Source organism: Otolemur garnettii, unplaced genomic scaffold, assembly GCF_000181295.1.
Source record: "Otolemur garnettii isolate 467f Iridium unplaced genomic scaffold, OtoGar3 scaffold00014, whole genome shotgun sequence".
NCBI classification, from domain to species: Eukaryota; Metazoa; Chordata; class Mammalia; order Primates; family Galagidae; genus Otolemur; species Otolemur garnettii.
The window spans coordinates 27,110,799-27,119,283 of record NW_003852409.1 but is presented as its reverse complement, the minus strand read 5'-3'; positions in this window follow the sequence as shown (position 1 = coordinate 27,119,283).

Here is an 8,485-nt window from a genome sequence, read left to right as displayed (position 1 = left end):
ATATATATATATATATGTTTTTTGGCTTGGCACCTGTAGCTCAGTAGCTAGGGCTCCAGCCACATACACTGAGGCTGGTGGGTATGAACCTGGCCCAGGGCCTGCCAAACAACAATGACAACTACACCAAAAAAATAGCCAGGCACTGTGGCAGTCACCTGTAGTCCCAGCTACTTGGGAGGTTGAGGCAAGAGAATCAGTTAAGCCCCAGAGTTTGAGGTTCCTGTGAGCTGTGACACCACAGCACTCTACCCAGGGTGACATAGTGAGACTCTGTCTCAAAAAAATATATAATGTATAATGAGCTGGTGATGTGGCAAAGTGATTCTCTGATGAACTAACTCAGCCGTGGTGGGCGTGATGGGAAGGGTGGTCCCTACTCACAAGCTCTGGGGTCCCCGCCTCTGCACCCAAAGTAGCTCTGTCCATTTGCATTAGAACTGTCAAGTTTCAGCGTGATTTTTCTTTTGACAAAGGATTTAGAAAGAAGACCAAGTGTGGGGTGCCAGTGCTGCCTGGCCTCTAGTTTGCAGGGTGACCCTTCAGTCCCCACCTGGGAGAGGACAGGTTGGGTTCCAGGTTTTGGGCATTTCAGTGTCGGGCAGGCAGCACCCATAGCTGGGGACTATGGGGTCCTCTTTGGCCACCAGTTCTCCAGGTAGGGGAAGGAGGAGCCACCTTCCCCACCCTCTCGCAGAGAAGCTGAGCTTGGGCCTGCAGCCAAGGGTAAGCCAGAGACCATAAACCCTTGTCACCTGGCTGGGACAGGCTGTGTGACTTTCGCCCAGCATCAGCAAACAAGACTTCAGCCCCAGGACTTTGAGCACCCAGCAGCCCTCTCCCCTCCCCTGGGACCCAAATCACCCAGTTTAGGGGCAGAGGTAGGGGTGGACAAGGTGATCTCTTAGTCACAAGAATAGCCAGATGGCTTCAAATCTCTTGAGGAGGGTCTCACCATGGAGAGGTCAGAGGACATGGCTATGGGCGTCTGTGGAGAGGGCTGGCCAAGGGGGAGCACTCTGTGTGGGTGGCAGTGAATGCGCCTGTCTCCACACGTGGACAGGCCACACATGTGGGCTGTGTGGGAGGACACAGGCCGGAGGCTGGTCATCTGCAGGGAAGTGATACTGGAGAGTTGTCCACATGCCGCTCTGTGCACACATGGGAGAAAACCCAGGAGCTGTGGGAGTGCGACAGTCCTTGTGTGTGAGGTGAACTGATGGGTGTATGTCGGCTGCTTGTATGTGTGTATGTTATGGGACGCGTAGCAGAGGGCACACAGGTGGGATTCCATGGGGCACGTGTGTGGTTGTGATGTGTGCTGAGGAGTTGTGAGTCTGCATATAAACCCGTGTGTGTGCACAATGGTGGGTGCACGTGTCTGCCTTTGGGAGCCCACAGGGATGTGACTGTTCACCGTGTGTGAGCCCTGGTCACTGAGCCTGCCATCTCTGTGGTGATACAGCAGTGTGCGAAGGTGTGAGACCTCTTCGTCTATGTGAGTGCAGGCGTGTGCTGATGTGGGACATGTGTCCCTGGGGCCTTGGCTTCACTCTCATCACTCTCTGCCAACATGCTCTTAGGCTCCTCCTACCTTTGGGGTGGCTTGGATGCAGTACCCCAAAGAACATGCTAATATGGGGGAACTGAGAACCCAAAACACCTAGAAATACCTTGGTCCCTGGATAAGGGGCAGGAAGCTTTGATGTGATAGAAGAAGCCTGGGACCCAGATCCTGGGCTAGGGTGCCCAGAAAGGCCCTCCCATGTGGCCAGCAGGGGCTAGAGGCTGGTGTGACCTATCCCCCCAGGCCCTGGAAGGGCAGAAGGAGTGAAGAGGTGAGGACCTCTGTGAACAGCCCCCAGTGGAGCCCCAGGACAGTGGGTGGGAGGCAGCACCCCCTCTCTGCTCACTGACAGGGGCCTGCCCTTTCTCCTTTGCTCCTCTAGAAGCAGGGCCCTGGGGAAGCTTCCTGGCATGGAACAAGCCTTCATTCCCCTTAAGGCTGGCTTTAAAATCCAAAGCTTTGGCCCGAGTCTCAGAAGATGCTGACTACCTACTCTGTGCCAGGCTCTTGGCTAGGGTGGCAGGAAGGTGTTCTTCCTCCCTTCACTGCTGTCTTCTCTCCCCTGACTCTCAACAGCCTTGCCCACCCTTTGTGCAGATGATTCTTTGGGTAGACAAAGTAAAGAGAGAGCACAGTATCCATAACAATGACACTTGTCTGTGCCTCAAGGGACCTGACGGTTAGCATGAGGAAGACTCGTCTGTCTTAGAGTGGGTTCAGTGCACAGAGCTAGGAGGAGCTAGAACCTCCCCCAGTCAGTCGCATGTGACATCACCTCGGGGGTCTAACCCTGGCCCCAGGATGAAGACCCTGGAGATGGGAGACGTGAGAAGAAATTCTAGGACAGAACAAAAGTCTAGATGCCTACTATAAGGGTCAGCCAGTCAGAGAAACAGGAAAAACTCCAGCTTCCTTCCTTCCTTCTTTGATTTTGAGGCAGAGTTTCACTCTGTTGCCTCAGCTAGAGTGCAGTGATGCAATCATAGCTCACTGCGACCTGGGCTCAAGCGATCCTCCTGCCTCAGCCTCCTCGGTCCCTGGGACTACAGACACATACCACCACACCCAGATGATTTTTCTATTTTTAGTAGAGACTGGGTCTTGCTCTTCTTGCTCAGGCTGGTCTCAAACTCCTGAGCACAAATGATTCTCCTACCTTGGCCTCCCAGAGTGCTAAGATTATAGGCATGAGCTGCTGAGCTCGGCCTACTCTAGGTATTGCAAACAAAGGAAATATAATATAGGGAATTGGTTACACGGAAGAGGGAGGAGCTGAAAAGCCAAACAGCAAGTGGTGAGGCAATTCATCATTCAGCAGTGACAGGAGCTGCTACCCCTCTAGGGCTGGGGAGACAAAGTAGGAGAGATGATACTGCCCTGGGGTAGTTTGGACCATGGCAGGAGCCACCTGGGGGAGTTGGAACCATAAGTGACTAGGGTGGCTCTGTAGAAGGCAAAGACACAGAAGAGAGTAGCCAGTGCGGGGAAAACAACACAGAGAGGGAGGGAGGAATACCCTGGGGTCTCTCCTGCTTTCCCCCCAATCTTTGCTAGGTCTTCCCATTGACCCAACCCAGCAGGATGCCAGTTGGCAAATGAGCTTGGGAAGAGTCATTTGCAGGAGAAGGGCAGTTGTACAGGCAGGTAAAGAGGAATGCCCAGCACACTTGCCCACGAGGCACACTCCAGAGGCTGAGAACGTGAGGGGAAAAACAAAGAAACACTTGGCAGCATCCCCAGGACTGTGTGGATGTGATTAACTTTTGATCAGAGTCTAATGAACTGAGCACACATATCCTTCATGAGTGTGGCTTCATCGTCCCCACCACGGCCCAGGAAGTTTAGGACAAGCCTCCCTCCTCCTGCTGCAGTTGGGAGAACCAAGGCTTTAGAAAGGGATGTGGCTTCCCCAAGCCCTGCAGCTGGAAAATGGCAGAGCAAGGGCTCGAACCCAGGCTGCTGTGATTCTAGGGTACCCAGGCCTGGGGAGAAGTGCTGAGTCGGGTGTCAGCCACTGCAGCTGGGAGCAGGTTATCCATCTGGCTTGGAGGTCCTAGGGAAAATTCAGAGGAGGATGTCACCCAGGCTGGGGAGAGAGCTGTTGACAGTAAAGTGGGGGACCTCCCTGCAATGGTTAAGGGCAGGACTTTGGAACCCAAAAGATTGGCTCAAATCAGCTCTGCTACTTGCTAGTTGCAAGACCTGATCCCTCAGGGGCTCCATTTCTGTAGAATGGGAGTAATAACGGGACCAATGCCTGCTTTCCGGCAGGGTGACCACCGAGGGGTCATGGGAGCGTCTGCTAGGAGGGCCGCAGAGTCCTTACTCTGAGCTAGAGCGCTACCAAACACGTCACGTACATTATCCTACTGAATCATGGATCACAAAATGTGCCCTTTGGAGTTTCATTTTGAGGGTCTGAGAGGCAAAGCAACTAAACGAAGATGGCACCAGTAGGAAGTACGCCGACGGATACGTGCTCTCCCTGCTGCCTGCGCTGTTCCCTGTTTTGTTTCTCAGTTCTGCTATTGGAAGACAGGCCCCATGTTAGACTGAAACCCAGAGTGTTTCCGTTCCCCTCCGACGCCCTGCCTGAGGTAACGCCGCCGTCACTGGTCGGAGGTTTCCTTGGACGAGGCACTCTTGTGTGCCCTTTGCAGGTGTTAATGTGTCCAATCGCGTTGTGCTGATGCTGTGGGCTAGGTACCATGATTCCACTTTGCAGGAGAGGAACGAGAGGATCTGGGGAGAGGAAGCTGCAGCTAGTGAGGGGCAGAGCTGAGGTTCTGGAATGGGAGGTTCAAATCCAGGGCCATACCCTGTTCACTGCCCAGTGCCACCAGGCGGCTGCCACTGTGTCAGAGCCCTGCCCCGTGGCGGGCATTTGGCCTCCGTGACCTCTCATGTGGCTCCATCTACCCTTTCTGCTGGGGACCATGCCTAATGTCTACCCTCAGCAGCCCTTCAGGGGCCTCAGGGCAGAGATGTTGTCTCCCAGGTGGTCTCTTCTCCAAGCTGAAGACCCCAGTGTGTGGGAGCGGCTGGGAGATGGTATCAGACCTTCCTGAGGACGCTGGGAGGCTGCTTACCCTGCCCAGCCTTCCTCCTCATGCCACTCACACCACCGATCTCTCCAGGGGACCCTGTAATGACTCACCCAGAGCAGCACTTTCATTTCCTTCTCTGGAGGAGGTGTTTGACCTGCTGCAGCTGCAGAAAGGAGCTGTCTCCTCATGGGTAGCTGTGGGCCCTGCTGAGAGCTCAGGACTTCCTTGCCAGACCCTGGCCTGAGTTGACCCCTGTCCAAATGGTTAGTCACCCTCAGCTGCTCGGCAGGGTTGGCACAAAGGGAGATGGACCTGGAGTTTTGAAGCTGAAATTGTACCTGTCACACTTACTGATGGCATCAAAGAGACCCATATTCATTCATTCATTCCTTTATTCCCTCATTTAACAAATATGTCCTGGCCTCCTATGTACCATCAGTCCCTGGTGCACCAAGGAACCAGGGCTCACTCTGTCCGTGAGGAGCTCACAGTCCATAGGGGTGGTGAGTGAGGATAGGGGTGCAGATCTGTAAACAGAAACCCCAGTACAATGAGACCAGGGCTTGAAAAAAAGGGAAGGGTGGGGGCAGGTGGTGCAGTGGTAAGTCACTGAGGACACTGGGGCAGGGTTTGTGGAGCCCAAAGCTTTTCAATTAGGGAACTCCTTCTTTAAAAATAGGATAAAAAATTAGACTCAAAATTATTTATTTAGAAGGAGAAAAAGTAAACCCCAAGACAGTACAGAGCCTTGGAAATACTTCGATCTCTTCACACAGTTTACCAGAAATGCTCACACAGAAGTGCTTCCTCATTACAACTGGCTTCCCCTCTCCCCCTAGAGTACTGCATAGCTCCCAGCTGCTCTGAGCCACCAGCAAGGGCAAGGTAGAAAGTTAAGGCTGTCTAGCGTCATGTCTAGAGAGCCTTGGTGCAGGTGTGCCACACAACTCTAGGGGCACCGTTCACATCCCAGTCTAAGAGGATGGCGCCTAGTTGAATGACCTAGCTGTGGAGTCAGACCCGAGTTACACTCTCAACCCCCATTTTCTGACTGTGTGACCTTGAAGAAGTTGCTTGTCATCTCTGAGCCTTGGTTTACTCATCTGTAAACAACACTGTGTTTTTGTAAACACTCAGCGAGATCATCCACGCAGATGGCCTGCTGTAAACGCCAACCACCCAATAATCGCTGGCTGCCACAGCAAGCACTGCTAGCTGTGACGGGATCTGTGGGTGCCTAATCCTGCCTCTGTGTGTGTGTATATGTGTGTTTATTGGGAAGGGTTCCCAGAAGAGGTGACACTGGTGTTGGGTCATAAAGGAAAAGGTATTTCCAGGGAAAGGCATTTCAGGCAGAAGGAAGGGCATGTGGAAAGGCCAGTGCTTTGGGTAGGGGAAGGAACCGTGCCAAGGGTGGCTGGGAGGGGTTCTCTAGCCCCTGGGGGGGCCATATCAAGGATGGCCGTGAGCCTCCCTGGCCTCCTGGTTGTAGGCCCCAAGTCACAGCCAGGCTGGGTCCACATATTGTGTCTGGGTGGGAGGGGGGTGCCCCAGCTTGGTCTCTGCAATGAGCAGAAGTTTCAGCCTCTCACCCTCTGCCCCTGCAGTTTCCGGGCCTTCGCTTCCTTCCCCTACATAGACCACAAAGGCGTTTCAGAGGAAGCCACTACTTATTTTAGCAGTGATCCCTGGACACCCCCACCCACAGCTCCCCTGCCTCTGGCCCCCGTAAGAGGCACTAAGACCCTTTCAGAGCCACAGCCCACAGCACTCATGGGTGAGGACCAGTCCCTGTCCCTGGCCAGCCCTCGGCCTCCCTTCCTTGCAGCTGAATGAGGAGTGCTGGTCCCGGAGTTGGGAGACCAGATTCGAGCCCAGCTCTCACATTACCTCACTGTAAGCTCTCCTACAAGTTCCTGCTCCCTTCCAGGCTCCATGTCCCCATCAGCGCTAGGGGCTCTGGCACTGGGCAGCTTGGGCACTTCATAGCACAGGTCTTCTGTGTCCATTCTAAGCCACATGGATAATATTAGACTGGCAACTGGTGCATTCCAATACTTCCTAGTGCCAGGCATTGCTCTGTGTCTGGAGGTCTAAACATGTGAACTCATCACCAAGCCCTCCCAGCAACATGGTGAGGTGGGGCTGTTATCATCTCATGTTCCAGATGAGGAAACTGAGGCACCAAATCTATGCCAGGCTCTGTTTGGGCACTGGGGATGCAGTTGTGACACAGATGTGGTCTTTGTTCTTGAGGAGCCCAGGGCTGGTGGGGGACAGAGATGTCAGCACCTCCATTATTATAACACCAGATGGCTGCTGGTAAGTATAATGTTTGGGGGGTCAAGGGAAGCCCCCAGGGACCAGAGGGGAGGAAGGGATTCCTTTTGACCAGAAGGCTTGGGGCATGGGATAATGTTTGAGAGGTGCCTTAACAAATTCCTAAAGGAATTTTCCAGATTGGTCACAGTGGAAGGGCATTCCAGGTGGAGGGAACAGCATTTGCAAAGTCAAAGAGGCAGGAAAGAGGGTGTTTGTGGGAAAGAAAAAGAACCAGGAGTTTGTGAACTGGGGTATGTGCCAGGAGTAGTGCAGTGCATACGGTGTCCACTTGTCTGTCCACCTTCATGTCTATTCATGAGTCTATGCATTCAACTTACTTGGGTCTGATTTTATTGATACACTGCCCATGTCCCCTCTATCCACCTCTGAGTCCCCTGTCTGCCATGGACTGCCCCCACTACAGCTTCCCACCCCCAGACCTCAGCCTGGGTTTTCTCTAGGACTGTGCTAGCTTATTCAACTTCACACAGGGCAACCTAGAAATACCAGGGCTGCAAATGTCCCCAGGGGAAGCCCCCACCCAATGAGGGATGGTGGATGGTGGGACTAAGCCCCAGGTGTCTACCAAGGGGCCTGCTCACTAGCATACCCCTTGGTGGCTTTCCCCTCTTCCCAGTCACACTGTCCCCACTCCTCTCTTCTTCCTGGGATTGTCACTTCCCAAAGAAGCCACTTATACTGGTGTCCACCCCATTTCTCCTCCTGTTCATCTGTTCATGCCTTCGTCCAGATGGCAATCATTCACAGTGCCCACTCTGCTAGACCCTGTGCTGGGGACAGAGAAGAAGAGAAGCAGTGGGCACAGCCTTGTCCTTGAGGGCCCACAGCTTGTGTGGCTGGATGGGGGCCCCGAGAGCCCTGCGGAGCTGTGGGCTCCCTCTGCCCTCCGCCAGGTGAGCTGGGGCAGGAGAGTAGGTACTGAGCTGGGCCACTTCCTCTTCGAGTTGCACTTTCTCCACCCTTGACTCTCTCCAGCATGTAATTCTCCAAGGAAGGTTCCAGCAGCGTGTGGCATGTCCAGCAGGAAGGAGGAAGAACAGGAGTGCCCATGTGTGCTCACTACTCATGGAGAGCTTCCCATGTATCAGAGCCTTTCATCTTCTCAACAGCTCTATGAGGTGAACACTCTTAAGATGAACCCCGTTGAGCCCCATAGAGAAACTGAGCCACCAAGGAGCTCACCCAAGGTAGTGTAGTTAGAAAGGCATAGCTGAGATTCGAACCCAGGCAGTCTGAGCTCAGAACTTATGGTTTAACCTCTGTGCTTCACATTTAGAGCAGCGGTTCTCAACTTGTGGGTCGCAACCCCTTTGGAGGTCTCCTGCATATCAGATATTTACATTACGATTCATAACAGTAGCAAAATTACAGTTATGAAGTGGCAACGAAAATAATTTTATGGTTGGGGAGCACCACAAGATGAGGAACTGTATTAAAGGGTCGCGGCATTAGGAAGGTTGAGAACCACTGGTTTAAAGAAAGACAGAGGGAAGAAACGGAGTTGGTTTGAAAAAAGAACTCGAACCCA